Raw genomic sequence first — 19066 nt, forward strand, 5'->3', positions numbered from 1 at the left:
TCTCAATCCATTCTCCACCCAATCTATATTTGTGCTTGGTATTGCCCCTCAGGTGCAAGACCTTATACTTGCCTTCAACAAGTTCTCAATAGCAGAGGGAAGAAAATAAGACAGAAGAGCAAATCGATCACGATAAAAAAAAATCTTTATTATCAGTGTCACCAGTATTTACTGTCAGGAAGGGTGTGTGGAAGAAATAATCACAATTATTAACTGAAACAAAGAAGACTCAAATGCTTCAGATGTGTCCATTTCTCTCTATAAATTCTCTTATGTATGCTAAACTGGGGACCACATTCATCTGGACTGCTTGAGACTAAATATAGACTCTGCCACAATATATAAAAGATAATTTTGATACAGGAAAAAAAATTTAAAAACTAAAAAAAAGAGGAAAGAACACCAATCAAATATTTTGTGTAAAACAGCCACTAACAAAACAGAGATCCTACTATTCTCTACTGACTACATAAGAAATCACATCTATGGACAACCTTAGGTGTTAAATCAGACTTCTAAATTATTCCTGTGTCAGGAAGGTATTCCCAGACAAGGAGAAAAAAACGATGAATTGAAGATTCGAGGGCTTTCCTACAGTGTTGCCTTCATAAAGCAAAAGAGAGAAAAGAAATGAACATGGAGTCTTTGTTCATGTAGGCTTCTTTTTTTGTTATTGTTCTGTTTTCTTTGAACAAAGCAGAATGTTCTTTTGATTCTGAGATTTTGCCCATCCTGTAGCTTAATGTCTTCCATGAGCAAATTTTTAGTTTTTAAGTCAAGCAGCTTGTCTCATGTCCACCCAATCACTTTTTATACAACCTATCTACATTAACTGTATTTACATAAGCTGTTTCTGCCAGCATTGTTATAACAATGAAAAATGCAGATACTTAAAATTAAGATCACCAGAGCTACACTGCAGAGTAAAGCTGGGTGTATGTTCATTGTGTCACCTCTGATGAATGGGGTCACAATTGTTTTGATAGATTGAGCTAACAACTTGTTTATGCATATACACAAAAACCTGTCTTGCATTTTTTCTCATAAATTATGCAGGATTATCCTCTTGAAATGACTTTGCCTGTCTGACACACCCAACCTTTTATCCTCCTCAGATTCATGGTATTGAATCACATTTCATAAGTCTGAAATAAAAAGCTCATTCTACTTTTTGAGTAGAATAAGTAAAATCCCACAAAACCCAGCAAAAACCAAACCCACAAAAGGAAATAGAATACACACCACCCAGCAACAGAATCTATGCTTGTCTGAAAACACTGTAAATGACTGGAAATACTCAATTTTGGAGTGCAAAGGCCTAAAAAGAACACCCAAAATGTTCTGAGTTGACACGACTGAAACTGAAGTTCCGCATCATATAGCTAAAATGGGTATGTACTATCATAGAAAAAGTAGTTGGGCTTGCAATCTTTTTTCAGTTTCAGTAAAAGACAGTTTATATGCCTTTTAGTTCTCGTAAAAAATAGAAAAAAAGATGAACCTAGGGAGATAGGTTACAAAAGCTGAATTTTTTCAAAATTACTTATGCAGTCTATAACCTCCATAAACATCAAGTTGCATCAAAAAAACAAAGGCAATTATCTGGTCCATAACTACGTAATAAATTTGGAAAAAGAAAAAAATCCTATAAACACCTATAAAAAACCCCATGATTGTAAATGGACACACATCACTGATGATGTTTCAGTGTGTGGCCCATGTTGCAAGAGGTACTTTTTCTTTGAAGAATTTTTTGATAGACAATCCAAGTTAAAGAAAAAGAGTTGCAACATATCTAGCTGTCTTTTATACTTCCTTTGGAAGGAAAGGAATTTAGTTGTGCATCATGCAATTTAGAAGTACCTCTTTAATGGGCAACAATGCAGTTTGGGATTAAAACTATTTTAGTGACAATACCTTTCCTAAAATATTATTTAAAATCTTTGGTAAAGCTATCTGAGAGGAGGGAGAGATGGAGCCTTCTGATCCAGTATCACTAGCATTTTAAATTAATATAATCTTTTGGTCATTTGTAATGACCTTCGAGCTATGACATGTATGCCAAATAAATAGAAGTGTCACAAAAACATTAATCTGGAAACCATCTTTTTGTTTGTCTCTCCACCAATAATGATATTCTAAAAATATCTTTATTGTGAGGCACGTTCACTGAGCTGTGCTTCCCACATCATAGCTTGTGTCCAATATGATTATAGTCTTTGGAGCTCTTTGGATAATTTGCTGACAAAATCTCCCTTGTTCCTGCTTTTGACAATCTGTATGATAGCATATGAGATTTGACCTTTTCACTGATGTCACATACAATAGTCCTTACAGAATAACTATTAAAAAGAACCCCAAGCCCCCACAATAAGTAGAAATGAAAGCTAAATATCCAAGTTCTTTTAGCTAGATGCAGATGCTTTAAAGGTCCATAAGAAACTTCTGGCTTTGATGTTGAAAGCTCCGGTGCGTTTTTACTCACTCAGCATGAAAGAATTGATAAAAGGAATGTATTGCATAGAATGCTTTCAGATATGGAAAACTCTAGTCGAAGAGGAAGGCAGTGTCATGAACAACAGCAAAATGACCAAAGTATGTGTAGTTTAGTCAGCTCAGGAGAGATGAGGATAACTCTGTTTTCAAGGTATTAATGTCCTAATAGAAATAGCAGAATGATATGAGCTATTTTAAAGTTTCCAAGTAGAGAACTATATAGAGATGGATTTTTGACATTTTGTCTCTTAATGCCACCCAGGAATTTTCAAACAAACTAAACGGTTTAAATTTAAATGGTAAGAAAAAAAATCAGTAAGAAAATTCATAGAAATTATGATGTACCATATATTTTTAGCTTGGATACAGTAAAACTCCTTTACTTGTTTTAGAACTGAATCATGTTCAAAGGCTTACAACTATGGTTTTGCAAATGACCAAATTCAGTTCTTCTTAATGATTTCTCTCCATGAATACTTTACCTGCTCAACAACAATGATAGTCTTCTTGGTCATGAACATGTCAAAATTCTATATTCATTCATTTTTCCTTACATTCAAATTATTTTGAGAATGGAATGTTCCAAATGGTAAGCAGAGATATCAACTTTGAGCCAGCAGTGTGCCCATGTGGCAAAGAGGGCCAGTGGAATCCTGTCTTATATCAATGATAGTGCGGCCAGCAGAACTAGGAAAGGGATTGTCCCTCTGTACTTGGCACTTGTGAGGCCAGACCTCAAAACCTGTGCTCAATTCCGGGTACCTGATTTCAAGAAAGACACTGAGGTGCTGGAGCATTTTCAGAGAAGGGTAACAAAGCTGGTGAAGGGTCTAGAGAGTAAATCGTGTGATGAGTGGTTGAGGGAGCTGGGGTGGTTTAGTTTGGAGAAAAGAAGGCTCAGGAGAGACCTTATCCCTTTCTACAACTACCTGAAAGGAAGGTGTAGCAAGGTGGGGGTTGGCCTCTTCTCCCAGGCAACTAGTGATGGGACAAGAGGAAACGGTCTCATGATGTGTGAGGGGAGGTTCAGGTTGGACATGAGAAAGAATTTCTTCGCTGAAATTATTGTCAAACATTGGAATGGACTGCCCAGGGAAGAGGTGGGGCCACCATCCCTTAAAGTGGTCAAGAAATGGCTGGTGTGGCACTTAGTGATATGATTTAGTTGAGAAAGTGATTTTGGTTGAAGTTGGATTCTGATCTTTTGCAACCTTAATGATCATATGAAATACCTTCATTGCATTTTTGCTCATTTAGCAAGGAAGAACTGATGAAGGGAATTTTTTGCATAGAATACTTTTAGAGAATTGTGATGATACAGAGACAGTGAAGGACACAATTATCTCTAACAATTTACAATTAATTATGTGGATATTTGTAATCATTTACTGTGGAGCTTGTACCACACAATCCAGTGGCCATTTTGAAGCTGCAGGAGATAAATAGTTGTTAATTAAAAAATCAGGTAATTTTAGCTAGAAAACCCCCAAACAAATTAAATATTTAATGAGAGTCTATAGGTGCAAAGGTTGGACAGATGTTCTTAAGAGGTCAACACAATTCATAAAAAAGAATTAATAAATATAACAGGTTTCCTCATTAACCACTAAGTATTTTCTCCAAAGTTCAAGTTCCTGCTGACTCAAAGACAACCTCTTCCACTTTACACAACTCATTTAGACATGATCTCAACTATAGATTGTGATTAGAGGAATATTCTCTTTTACCTTAGTTATCTGCATTCATATATTAAATTCTGGATTGTAGAATAGAAAGTGAAGTAAATTCCATGCATAAATGTGTGAGGGAAAAGTTTCAGAACACAAACTCTAAATATGCTAGGGGTTTTTCAGTTGTTGCTTTGCTTTTTTTGTCTTCATAAAATGGAGTAAATCAAACAAAAAAGCCTCAAAGACAACAAAAATCCCATGAAAAGATCTTTCGTTATCTCTTTCTGGCAAGTTCCTTACATTTACTACTCAGAATAATTTTTTTCTCTATCCAGTCAGTACTATAATTAAGAAAGCACACAGAGTTAATGTGCTTTCATGCTTCAGGCTATATACATTTTAATGCAGATCAACAGAGAAAGAATAAAACAAACAAAAAACCAAAAAACAAACTGCACTTCCAGTTTTGGATGTGGTTTTTTTGGTGGGGGGGAGTGGAGGAGTGTTGATTGTTAGGGGTTTTGTTGCTTAGAAGCTTTACTTAACTAGCATGCCATTCAAAATACTATGTATTAGTGCCATCCTTTAAAAGTGGAAGATTTGAAAGCATTGATTTAAAGGAAGTTACAGCTCTAAGAAATGGGTTTCAGATATAAGCTCCCCCAGTTTTCACTCAAAGTGCATGCAAAGTTTGCACTTCAATAAATCAAATTCTAAATTAAAGCCTAATAAGCAAGCATGAAAATGAAGACTACACAATTAAAAATGCCTTGAGTGACTTGAATAACATCAATGAGTTTTTGTAACAACTTCCAGGATAAAATGCAATCCTTCAGGTACAAGGAGAAAGAACTAGTCCAATAAAGATAATTAGAACAAGGCTGAAAACTACTTTCGCTTGACAATACTAGCTTTCTTTTTCTTGACATTGAGATCTTGATTATGATGTATTTGTGATGAATTTGAAACTGCTTCCTAGAAATTGAATCTTTAACACTTTACCTAGTCTCATTCTACTTTCCATAGAGCTAATTCTATAGATTTAATTAACAATAAATGAATAAATTTAGACAAAAGTTAATAATTTTTTTTTAACCAGTGACAAATATCAGAATCATTTATTTCTCATTCAAGAGAATCAGAGTTAATGTTATATAGATGAGGATCAATAACTTGACAATAGTGATTTCAAGATCAAATTAGTGGTTTAAAATCACATTATCCAGACAACATAAAACCTCTATCCTAGGATGCCTTATTATATATTGTTTGAAAATATTTTAAACCTATAAAACAGTACAGTTTGTATATAGCACATTTTTAGAACTATTTACTGTTTAGAATTCAATCTTTTCCCTCTAGTATGCAATGCCCTAAAGTTTTGTTGCTTTCTTGTTTTGTTGGGTTTTTTTTAAGCAAAAGAAAATGCTAAGAATGTAACAATTAAAAATCCAGCTATGAATGGCAAAAATTTTCACCAGTGCCAATATCAGAAGACTAAATGAATGCAAGTCTTTCACGCTATTTTCACGTAGAGTCAGTAAAATTAAGTGTTATTGTGTCAGTTTGCTCACATACAGCAACAAATTAGACCACAATATTAGATATTAAAAATTCTATATTTTCCATTCTTCTTATTTTACACTGCTTCTAGTTTTGATCTTCAGGTGTTGCAGTCTAAAATATCATCAAGGACTCTTGTAGAGATGTTGTAGAAACTGTCCATAACCAGTTAGAACGGTTCTGCCTCTTTATTCACTGAAAAAAAAGTTAGTATGAAATATTCATGTTTGACTGTTTTATTTGCCTTTTCTTTGTATTGTATTTTTTGTGCATCTCTGTTATGGATGTCTATTGACTCCAACAATTTTCTGATATTCTGCTAAGGCTGCTGGGAAGTAAGTTTAAATTAGCAGAATATATAGGTTTATGTACCTATTTCATATTATAAGTTGCTGACATTCTTATAATTTTTCCTTACAATAGAATCACATGTGAATTTTAAATTTTGAAACAATAAAGAAAAACGAAACAAAACCAACATAGTTTGTTTTTATGAGACCAGCAGCACACAATAAATCTTTTTTCTGGCTTTTACATGAAAATTGGCCTGAATAAACAAGAAACTCTCTTCAAAGTTGGGAACACTCAGAAGTCTGCAAAAGTCCTATGTTAAACTTCAATGAAAATAAATGCAGCTCACTGTTCTTAAATGTCTGCTTCCAGATAGCCTCAAAGATGAGATGGTAAACATCACTGTGGGGAAATTTACTGATAATTTATTAAGAGTGAAACTGACAAATAACAATGCTTAGATGGAAAGGAATTTTAAATAATTCTAAGCCTATCTCATGTCAGGTTGATTTGCAAGACAAGCATTTCTAATATCAGTCTTCTTGCAAGACAAAGAGAGTACTGCACTCACATTAAATGCATAATATTTCAACTGTAGGGGAATAGATATGTTTTAGCTTTGTTTAGTTTGTGGTAGATTTTTGTCAGAAGTAGAACACACATTAAATACTATTTCACATGTGATTATATTTTTTTTGGAAACCTGTTACATGCTTTTTCAAGTGAGAATGGAAAGCAGAATTTAAGAGAGGAACTCCATGTAACAGTGAAGGAGGTCAGTGCTGTCCAGTGTTAAATGGCTGTTTTTCTCTTAAATAAATAAATATGTAAATTTTAAAAAAAAAAAATTCTCATCTCTGACTAGAAAAGTGTGCTGGTTTTGACTGCTATAAAATTATTTTTCTTAACAATGTCTGGGATCAGGCTGTGTTTGGGAACACAGGGTTGATAATATAGAGATGTTTTTGTTTTTGCTGAGCACTGCTCCCACAGGGCCAAGGTCTTTTCTGCTTTTCGTACTGCAACACTGGGGAGGAAGTTGGGGTGCATGGAAAGTTGGGAGGAGACACAGATGGGACAGGTGACTCAAACTAACTAAAAGAATATTCTAGACCTTATGACGTTATGCTCCGTATATAAAGTGGAGGGAAGAAGGAGGAAGGTGGGGTTGTTTGGAGCGTGTATCTTCTCAAGTAACCATTATTCGTGATGGAGTCCGGCTCTTCTGGGTGTGGTTGAACACCTGCCTGCCAAAGGGAAGCAATAAATTACTTGTTTTGCTTTGCTTGAACACAGCTTTTGCTTTTCCTATTGAACTGTCTTCATCTGAACTCAAGAGTTTTCTAGCTTTTCCCTTCCAATTCTTTACCCAATACTGCTGGTGGGTGAGCGAATAAGTGACTGCGTTGGTTGCAGGCTGGGGTTAAACCATGAAAAGTTTTTAGTGTGGGGTGGCAAAGGAGGTGTAAATTCCTATTTGTTTTAAAACAGTTACATTTTTATGTAACTCTCTTATAATTGAACTTAAGTAATTTGCATTCGTACTTTTATTCTATTTCAACTGATTCTCCTACTACAAAGAAAGAAACTGCTGCAGTAGCTAATCTGGGTTTTTATAGCTAATCTGTGGTAGTTTGGTCTAGGCCTTCCTTGGTGGCCAGTTTGCAGCCAAGGAAACGCCCAGATTTACCCAGTATTCCCCACGATTTTTATGTAAACCAGGCTATAAGAAGAAAGGAGAAAAGGCCTTCACTCTTTTTTTTCTTCCGGTGGCTTTGGAGGTGCAGTTTCCCTGCTGTTGAGTCTGTCGTGTTGGGGAGCGAGGCCTGGTAAGGCCTTGTCGACCTTGGGAGACGGAGGTTGCCAGCAATGGTTCCAGTGTGACTTTCTGTTGTCCCAAGGAGAGTAGTAAGATAGTCTTTTGCTAATTTCTTTTAGTTGCTAGATCTCGGGCTACTGATTGGGATATATATATTTTATTTTGGTTTTGTTCCTTTTCCCTTCCCCTCTCTTGTTTCGATTTTCTTGGTTGTTTTTTTTTCTTTCCCTCTTCTCCCTGAGGTTTGGAGGGGGGGGACTTCTTGTGGTAAGGTTTGGAGACTTGGCAGGGAGCCAGCTTCAAACCATATCAGTACATCTGCTAGATAATCTGAACATTTCATTCGTTTAATTTCGGACATCTCATTTTTCCCTCAGATGTAAGTAATCTAGATGTTTTCAGAGACTTTTTCATCTTCCATGCTTTCTCATTGGCTTCTGCTTGAAGGCCAAGGAGCTTCAAAGTAGCATCACCAGGCCAGGCCTGGTATCACATGGCCTTTGTTAAATCAAAGCTCTATTTGCTAGTTTTCCTGTTAGCTCATTATAGGAGCCATCATCAGACAACAGAATTACTGAATAGTTAAAGAACAATTTATTAATCATTGTTATTTTGGGACTACATTTTCATTTTTGATTGTAATATTTTAACTGTTTGCTTTGAAATTTGTTTTTTAATAATTCTCAGAGATGTTTTCTGTTGGTTGGCTTCTGGCCAGCATTCCTGATGAAGAAATTTTTATGCATTTAAGACAGGTATGATATTATTAAGTGTAGGAAAGACTATGCTTATTTAAAGTCTGTCCCTTCAAGTTATCCCAGAGCTCACCATGTGGACTATGAGATGTTAATGGTTTTATTTTGCTAGGGCTATCACAGGGTGATCCAGAATAGTGTAGGTCAGTGATGCCTTGGCTTTCAGCCTGTGTATTTTATAAGTTCTAAATCTGCCTGTCAAGGGAAAGAAGAGAAAGATAACAACTGCTAGTTAAATCAAATCACTTCTACTAAATTGGACAAATTTGGTTAGCCTCTGATGCACCTTGGCCCAGGTCCATGCCAGTGAGATTGATTGTGTTCAATCTCGTGGGTGAACAAAACACAGTCCACGAATACCATAGAACATGCTGTCTGCAAGAACAGCTTTATATGGACAAAAGGATGTTACTCAGACTTCATGGACAGATATGGCTGGAAATAAGTGATAAGGTTTGTCATGACAAAAAATGTTAGAGGAGAGTCTAAACTTAATAAATTAAAATTTATTTCTGGTTATTTTTAAGGATAAATTTCAGATTTTCAATGTGTACCACTTAAATTTATATCTCCAAGATATTTTAATTTTCTCTGAAAATAAGTTGTAAGATTTGCAGGAATACCCAACACAGTAGGATCTAAGAATCACTGATCAGTTGTTATTAATATGGAATTCCAGTAAATAACATTGCTTTTATCAATACTTCTAAATCTCATGAGTTTTTATCAGTATTATAATTCTTGTAAATAGTTGGTATATTGCCCACACTGAAAGGAGGATTTTCCACTCTGAGACATGATCTGTTTATAAATAACAGAGCAGTCATGCTTCACATCATTTTCCTATAGGCATAGGGATGAAATAAATGTACTAAACTCATAATGTGAGGGGAAAATAGATACATAAGTTGGTTGGGTTTCATAATTTCAATATAAATTTATTTCAGACATAAGGGGTTTTTTTCCCACTATATATAGATTTCATAATAGTACTTTAAAAGAAAACCAAAACATAAATCTGGCACTTTAAAATTGTCACCCATGATTAATAATCTTGTTTTTGTTAGGCCTTAACCCAGCTTTTTTCAGTCTTGTTTTTCTGTTTTGAGAGTACAAAACCTTGTGACAAGACTCATTTGTTATGTGTGGTAAGACACAAGTCCTCCTTCATGAAATAAACAAGAATGTTAGAATTCAGAAATAGAGTTTTAATGCTATCTTCAGATATGTAATGATATGATTAGCATGGCATGCTTTATAGCCAAGCATCAACTAATATAGAAATGTGTTGCCTGTTGAATGTTGGAAGTTTATCATACATTTAACCTTTCAATCTTATTCATCTATGGGAACCTGCATGAGGTAACATTACAAAATAAAATTAAAAAAAATTTATAAATTAACAAATTAGGAAAGGATCATGTATTTTTCACAGCAAAAAAGAGCGCTAATGAGTAGGTTGTAGTGACTCTTCTCTACACACCTGAGGCTTGAGGACTTAATACTCTTATTAGAAACCAATAAATAAATAATCTTCATCAGATCCTTTAACATTCCTAAAATCCTACATCATTTGAACTTTTCCCCTAATTTCTAATGGGGAAGTTTCTCACATGTATTATTGATGTCTTTAAGTGTCTTTTTTCGAAGACTGTAGTTCAACTACCTTCTGTCTGACAGAAAGACAGCAGCAACCTAGCAATTTCAGCAAGACCGCAATTTTGATATCCATGTTGGTTAGGAAGAATCCAAACTCTCTCTATGATCTCAGTAACTGAATACATTTGGGAAAAAAATTAGTGAGCATTTAGAGTACGTGTGTAGAAGACAGACCACTGGCTGTTTAAACCAGCAGTTAAAAATAATGTAAGTGAAAGTCGAACATGACATGACCTAAAAATCTTATGAAATGTTACAGTAAACTGCAGTAACAATTATAGGAGACAAGCCTAGTTTCAGTTTAGAGAGTATGAAGTTTTGTATTGGGTGCCCACAGCAATGAGGGCTGAGGGCAGCCTCTGTGAGGAGAGGCCAGGGCTGCCCTATGCCAGGCACAGCTTGTTCCAGTTGGCTCCAATTGGCCCTGAGAAACCTACAACAAGACATAGCTGAGCCCCTCAATCAAGCTGGTGGTGGCTCTGCAAAAACATGTTACTAATAAATCAAAAATCCATTAAAAAGGAGGTTTTAAGAATTACAACCAATCTTGAGTGAGATTGTTTTGCTTTTAACTTGCCGTCCTGTTTTGGAACTTTCAGCATACAATCTCCTGAGATATTCCTCAGATGACCTCAGAGAACCTGGTTTGTATAAAACTAGGTCCATGACATGCTGGATTTTCTCTATAAACTCCTTGAGGAAACTGGTTACTTCACTGAAAGTCTTGTCTCTCTAGTTATACTTCCTTCCCTTGTTCCTTTCTTCTGAAGAAATTAGATGGAGAAAACCTATGTAATGGTCAGTTCACTTGGGATTTTTTTGTTGATGTTTTGATCATGAATAGAATATCTATGTCGAAAAACCCCCAACAGTTGTTAAGTTGGAGGAAAAAAATAAGAACTGGCCCTTAAGTGGACACAGATGCAGACACTTGGTGTACAAAAGAATAAAAACGACATGCTGACCTTTGAAGAGATTTTTATGATATTTTTAGACTAGCTCCAATGCTCCAACCTTTCAAAGAACATATAAATATTTAAAGAGTATAAATAGATTGGAATTTTTCCAATATTAAAAGAAATACTTCCTGAATTGAAAGTGGAGCAGCTAACACATATATCACTGTATTAATTATAATGGTACCAGTTTCTAAACATTGAAAAAGCTATGCATCTAGCACTTTACTGCAAATTATGTTTTTAGATATAGATTCAGCTGTTCAAGTAAAGGCATATCACAATGACAATGATTGATATTTGTGCAATTTTATTCTTTGGGAGCCTGTCTTTTTTTCTTTGCTTTTATTTATTTTGTTTTTGTTTGTTTGGTTTGGGTTTTTGTTTCTTTGTTGATTTTGTTGTTTTTTGTTTGTTTTGGTTTGTTTTGGGGGGTTTTTTGTTTGGTTTTTTGTTTTTGGCTTTGGGGATTTTTTTGTTTTTGGCTTTGGGGATTTTTTTGTTTTGTTTTGTTTTGTTTTTTCCCCTTTGGTATAAACTATGGAAATTAATAACCCAGAAATAAAATGCTTATGTGTAAAACCAGTATATCCTGATGCACCTAAAGAGTATAGAACTGAAATAATCTGCAACTTAATGTTTGCTCCCATGCAATTTTCCCCAAAGTTCAAGGAGAATGTCTTGTAAAATACCATCCAAAAGACTGGCACAGGCTAAAAAACAATGCGACCCCCAAAGAAGAGAATGGCTAAACTACTATTTCCATGTGATAGTTTTCAAATAATGTATTTCTCAAATAAAATCTCTCTGCCTTTTAAATGCTATGATTTTTTTTATAATTTAAGATGATGTGTTAAGTTGCTGATATTTTAGAAAACATACTATTAAGAAGAGCTGTAACTGATACCTGTATTTCTTCTTAATAAGAACTCCAACAAAATTCATGAACTGTTTTACATTTTATGAGAAGAAACAAGGAGAGAGAATGATTTCTTGCTGATGCCATGCATTGAACAAAGTACAACATAAAAACATCTAGAAGTACAGTTGAAAAAAACAAAAAAAATTAATGACATTCTTTTAGGCTCTAGACACCAAATAAATCCTGTATTTTATGCCAAAGTACAAAGGGTAAGAATAAAACTTTCCACCTCTACATAAAGTATTACAGTTGCTATTTAACCTTGCATAAACCTATAAAACAAACAGACCCATAAAATCCTCATAAAATTTTGTATCCAGAGTATCCCTGGGAAAACACATGCTGTCCAGAACAGAAGTTAAGTGAGCCTATATTTAAGAATGTTTTGCAAAGATATACAATTTATCTTCCACAAACTGTAATTTGGTCATGTTTTAAAAATGCACGGACAAAACACATATGTAGTTTTGTCTCTCATTGAAAATCTTCCTCATTTTTTTGCTTTGTTCCAAAATTGAGATCTTACATTTTCCAGATAGGTAGTATTGTTTGAGGCAAATGCTGATACAACTCAAACACTTCAAATTAATATGAAAAATGAATTAGCAAGATCTATTTCAGGCTAACAATGCAAATTTAACAAGAGCTGTTCCCTTTCTGCAGCTCCTGTTTTAATTTCATTGTTTTCCCTTAAGTTTCTGTTATCTTTTTACTCACTCGTATAGTTCTCATTTGCCGTATCTAAAACTATTTTTCTTCTCTATCTGTTTAACTATAAAATAGTGCTACAAAAAAGCAAGATATTTTTCACATAAGGACACATTTCCATCTGACAAAAAGCTAGTCAGCCTTTTCCTTTTTAAAAATATCTGAAGGCAGATTGATCAAAACAACCTCATATATGCTAACAGTTACTTTGGAGACATCCTCAGGAGACCATTCTATGCTATGAATTCTAAATGGACAGGAGTTTGCTACCTTGACGCTTCAGGGTACATTGGCACAATATAATCGTGGTCAGGGCAACTCTGATCTTACAATAACAAGCCCTACTGAGAGACAGAATGTAATCGCACAGACTTACAACCAGCTTTACATGCAGACAGTTTGCTTTTTAAGACTAGGCCCAGATTTCTTCTGCCAGCAAAATAACACATAGAGCTACCTTAAATAGAAGGTCCTCAGTCTTTAGAAGTTGACTTTACTTCACCCTTGTTAATGTGTAGCCACAAGCTGCCACTCTCATGTGTACTGAATGCTGTTTCCATCACAAATTGCTTAACCCTCCCCAAATCTAGTCCAAAAATCCAGATACTTTTCCCATCGAGATTCCCGCTCATTGACCGTGTTGAGCACGAAACTCCTTTCATAGAATAGAATGCCACTTCAAAAACATGGGAACTAAGTAAGAGGAGTGCAGAACGGAGCCTTCTCCATATGACTGAGGGTGAAACAAAAGAAACTTGGAAGACATCAAGTATGTTATGGAAAAAAATAAGTACAATAGTTTTAAACTACCACAAACTAGATCTATGGAAAAAAATAAGTACAATAGTTTTAAACTACCACAAACTAGATCTAACTAGCGTTGTTGTTTTACTTTGTTCTTAGCGTTCTACCTCACTGCAGAGATTTTTAATAGCAAAATTACCCACCCACCCTGTGTGGCAATGATGACTTACTGTTTACCTGCATGAATAAATTAAAGCCAGCATAGCTCTATGGTACCTATTGTGATTCAATGACAAGGAAGAGATTAAAAAATTCAAAAGCTTGTGAACTCCACAGAAAGATACTGGAAGCAAGGTATCACAATTTTTGTTTAAGCAAGCATCTAATTAATACTATATTATTGTACTATACAATAAAGTAGTTTAATACAATAATGCAAACCTGTTGTAACATGAAAATGCAATAGTACATTATTTTGTTTTTTCCCAGTACTAGTTCAAAGTGTACTGCCTTATGGTTCTATAGAAATAAATATTATTTAAATTATTTAAAAAATATTTTTGGTTTTCTCTGTAAATATAACCCTTTATGATGACATAATTTTAATGTTACCAGGTTGATCACTTGACTTATTAGCTAAGTTATTAATAGCTTCTCAGCTCAGTAGTGATTACAGCAAGAAGAAAAAAAAGTGTATAAATTTAAATACCTGTTTCTTGTACAAGGAAGTATGGAAGCTCTCTTACATTTTGTGTTGCTAGAACTCACTGTCTTTTTTCCATCTTTTTTTTTCCTCTCCCTCACAGCCACCTCTGCATTGTCACTTTATGAATACTGAAACACAACACTGAAGGAAGCAAACACAGTTTAGCAAATGTTCCCTAACTACAGAGCCTGTCAAACATTCCTGATCACAGTTCTTGCTGGCAGTCAGCCTTCAGCTGTTTTAAAGTGTGACACGCAATTTTCCGCTCTTCTTTGTAAAATCACATCACTTTTTAAGTTAAAGTTTGTAACAGAATTATAAAAGTCATTTGAAGATGATCCAGTCAGGTTTTTTTCTTGTAACTAACCCCTCACTGCCTTGCAAGACCAAAGCTTAAGAACAATATTCTCTAAAGATGAAATAACTGCCACATGTATTGCCAAGGAAATTTCAGAAGATGATGTCTCTTTTTAAGTAGATGTGGTCACAGTTCTTTCTGAGAAATAAATTAGTCAAATTCTTCAGTATAAGGTTTAAATTACAGACTTTTTCTTTGATAGAAAAGTAAGAGATTTTCAGATCACATTTGATAATACAAGTCAATATCTTTATTTAATTGAATCTCAAAAGAAGGTAAAATCAAGTATGTTAAGACACAGCACTTAGATTTTTGAGCTATTGTGTTAAAGTTTGCTTAAGTTAAAGAATATTAGCCACCTCCAGAAGATTGGTTCATATAATTTGAATATTTTTAAAAATGTAAATTCCAATAAACCCCACCCCTTTTAATTTTGAAACATTTTTAAAAATGCATTTCTTACCCTTTTATATGTCCTTTCTGAACATTCTATCATTAAATTTCATTGAAATGGTCTTAAATATTTTTCTTATTTCCAGTTTGATGGGCTGAGGAAAATTTTTTCCTACTTTCAGTCTTGTAACTGAGTTTTTTCAAATAATGACATTATTGTTGAGAAATGAAACCGCAGTGACTATGAAAAGTTAAGATGATTTTTATTACTTGTTTCCTTTTTTAAAAGATGGTTTTGTTTCAAACAAGACATATCTAAGTACAGTAAAATTTGAACTAGCATTTCTTAATTTTAATGTTTTATTTGTTCCTGACTACCTTTAATATTGCAATTTTTTACTCTGGTTTTAAAACTCATTTAAAATCATATAAAAAAGAGAATACATGTTGATTACATTAATGTCTCATTTAATAATATTCTTTCCCTATAGTACTGCATAAGCATACAAAAAGTTGTGCTATGTGTATAGGTATACATTTTATTCTTTATGTACAACTATGATTTTGTCCTTTTTATACATATTCCCTGATGGGTAGGTTTGATTTTTTTCTTAGCCATATTACCAGATATGAATATCAAAGAGGGACTTTTAAGAGCAAGACAGCAAATTTAATAAGCTAGTGAGTATTCATGCAGGACCTGAGAACCACTTAGGTTGGAAAAGACCTTTAAGACCATTGAGTCCAGCCAGTAAAGTAACACTGCCAAATACACCACTAAACCATGCCCCTAAGGCCACATCTACATACCTTTTAAATACCTGCAGGGATGGTGACTCAATCACTTCCCAGTCAGTCTGTTCCAATGCTTTATAACCCTCTGGGGAAGAACTTTTTCCTAATATCTAATCTGATATTGAGAAGTCAACATGTTAGCATGAGGAACTGATGTTTAAGTGCATGTATGTGCCTCTGCAAAGGAACATGCTGGAATACCCCATACTGGTCTGTGCTGCACTCTAGTGGATAGCATGACAATGTGAGCATTCCTACCTGTCAGGAAGATACTTGGTTTGCTTTGTTACACAAATCACAGCACAGGAGAGAGAAAGAACCTCTCTGTCGATGGGATATGTACAGTGTGCCATGAGAATTCATTTGGATTCTGTCTGATGCTGTGGGGCTCTCAGCAATTGATGGTACACGATTTACTCACTATCAGTATTTTAATTTTAACTTCAATTCTGCTTCACTATTTGCTGTCAAGCTTTTCTTACTGAGGTCTAGAAAGGACCTTGCACTCTGCCCAACTCCCTGGTGCAGCACACATAGCTACAGTCAGAAATCATTTCACCCACTTATTAAATCAATCATTAACATGAGAACTCCCTTCCTTCCAACTTCACTGAGATTTTAAACCTTCAAGGTTCCCAAGACTATCAGAAATAGATAATTAAACAATAGGGTAGTACACTGTTCCTAAAGTTGTTAAGTGCTCAGAAAACTGCTTGACAACTGAAGTAGAAGAATAAGAAAATCAGGATTCTAATTTAATTTTAATAGGAATTTAAAAATATAATTTTTTTTTAATGTGTCATTCAGAGAAAAATGGAGCATTGCTAACACATGCCCTAAAATTTGAAAATATAAACTGATATGAAAATAGATTCAATATATTTTTCAGTGAATACTGTTATACTTGTAGTCATTGCATCAAATGTCTAATGTTACCTGCCTCTTACTATTGCTAGGAATGTATATTTGAATAAAAAGTATGTGCAGAATATCTAAAATTTATACAGATAACATTCTCTTCGTCAAAATAAAAATATGAGAGAATGGGTATATTTATCTGTATTCTTATTTTAAAATGTTAAATTAATCTTGTTGATACAAAGAAGAAAAGGGTTTTGATGTATTTCATAAGTTTATTCTTTGAATAATTTATCAATCTAGGATACTGTTATATTACATCAGTATCAAATGCTCAGTATTACAGCAAAGTTCCTGCAGGCTCAGCTCTGTTGCTCTGGACATCTGGCACATATGATGAACAACATGAATGCCTTAAGCCTTTTTTTTATGCCCATTAAATGCATGGTGAATGGCTGACAGGTAGGCCATTGAAGTCTTGTAAGAACATGCTCAGGGCAAATCCTCAACTGTGGTACCAGCTCCAAAAAGTGCAAAACTACAGATAAAGACCATCTGTTATATCAAGAATTGCGCACCATTGCCTTGAGAGTCTTTGAAGAAACCTGGAACAATGACTCTGTGCTGTACTACTGCTCTATAGAAAGGCATAGTGCATTTCAGAAAAAACTAATGTGGCATTTGTAACTGCTGACATACTGTGACAATCTCACTGATTTTTCATCAACCAAGCTACAAAAAAGGGAATCCTCAGCTATTAAAAGTAAAAATACATTCACATAAATGAGTATACTTTTACAAATATTTTTACAAATATTTTCCCATTCTAAGCAGATTAAATTACCATCCTCTGTGTTTAAATAGAGCCCTAACTAGTAATCTTGCAAGCCTAACTCTCAGGATTTCAACCGAATTTTACTAATAAAGCATCCTGAATACAAACTGAAGGAACTGGAGTTTAAATAACAGTGGGAAACACAAGTATTAAGCTAAAGATCTGCTAGCCAGGATGTACTCTTCATATTTACACTGGATTCTATGGCAGTTTATATTTTAAAGTGTATTTTCAGATGGCAGTATTACTTTTACTGTTGATTTCAGTTGTATATGCTGTCTTTCAAACTGAATATCTATTGACATGACTTTAATAAATGTTTAAAATTTAAACACCTTGGAACTAGATTTTTCTAAGGGAAGAGGGGCTGATTTATTCTGTTGTATCCATGATTTCTGTAGCTCTTTTCTACATTAAATATTTTTCAGCAAAATCTAGAAGAGTGAGTAAGCATAGCAAGACAAATATTTTCTTTACATTTAGGTTTAAATTTTCAATCTTTTAGATACCAGTGAGCAAAGTAGATGAAATTTCCCCTTTATAGTGTCAATCATTAGTAGTATGAATATGGTAAAGAAGGAAGGTGATAACTGTTACCATTCAGAAGGGGATATAAGTATATGGTGGAAAAAAAATCCTTGAGCATTGACTTTAATGTGATGACATTTTGTGAAAAGAATGTGAGGTTAGTTGGGAAAAGATTGCATATGTTAGTGTAAAATTCTGGCAACCCTAATTTATGTTGGAGTATTTTTTAGTCAGAAAGGTTCCACAAAATATCTATCACACCTCATCCATATCTCCTACTTAAAAAATGGTCAAGATTCTCATTTAAGATTGAAATTTGGCAGGGGAGTCTGTAGGTTGAGTTCCTGGATTGGATTTTATTAGATAATTAAAACTGATGCTCAGGCATTGAATGCTTGGATTTGCTTGAAGTGTTTTATTGCAATCAGATATTAGCAGTTAGAAAGGTACAATGCTTACAAACAGCAGTTTCCTGTGGCATTTTGGCAGCTGAGGATATATATATAATTTCTGAAAGAAGCAAAGATGGAATTAAATTACTTTCTCAAGTAATTAAAATGTAGTAGATTAAAATGTAGATTTAGAAAAGTTGATTTTTCTGTGAAAAGTGACGTTTCAGCATATGAGTTTAAAAGTCAAAGATGCTTTCTAATTATATAAAAAAAAACCAAACAACCAAAAACTGAACAAGACACTTTAGCTTTTCTTCCTGATTCAAAAATGGATTTTCTTTAAAGAATTAATTGTACTGAATAAATACCTCTAATAGACATGGCATAGTTATAAATTATGCTACTCTGTTTTTATACAGTCAGAGATATAAAGAAGAAGAGATTGAATATATTATATGTATGTTTGTCCAAACCATTTAACTAACTTACTACTACCACCCCTTTAACCCCTGAAAAAGAACTGAGCTTTGTCTCACTAATAATAATGAGCTTGTTGTATAATGGCCAGTTTTCACGAGCGAAGATTTGGGAAAGGTCATTAACCCTTCGAGCCTGCGC

General features: G+C 34.2%; 1 long non-coding RNA gene across 1 annotated transcript; it reads right to left on the reverse strand.

Moving 5' to 3' along the window:
* Nucleotides 1–5427: 5427 nt before the first annotated feature.
* LOC108492959 lies at nucleotides 5428–7913 on the reverse strand. The gene is made up of 3 exons (XR_001873293.1): nucleotides 7774–7913; nucleotides 7135–7267; nucleotides 5428–5924 (listed from the first exon to the last, which is right to left on the reverse strand). It is a non-coding gene; the product is annotated as an uncharacterized LOC108492959 (long non-coding RNA).
* Between the last annotated feature and the right edge of the window lie 11153 nt (nucleotides 7914–19066).

The sequence above is a fragment of the Lepidothrix coronata genome, unplaced genomic scaffold (assembly GCF_001604755.1).
Source record: "Lepidothrix coronata isolate B3197 unplaced genomic scaffold, Lepidothrix_coronata-1.0 Scaffold0, whole genome shotgun sequence".
In the NCBI taxonomy this organism is placed as follows: Eukaryota; Metazoa; Chordata; class Aves; order Passeriformes; family Pipridae; genus Lepidothrix; species Lepidothrix coronata.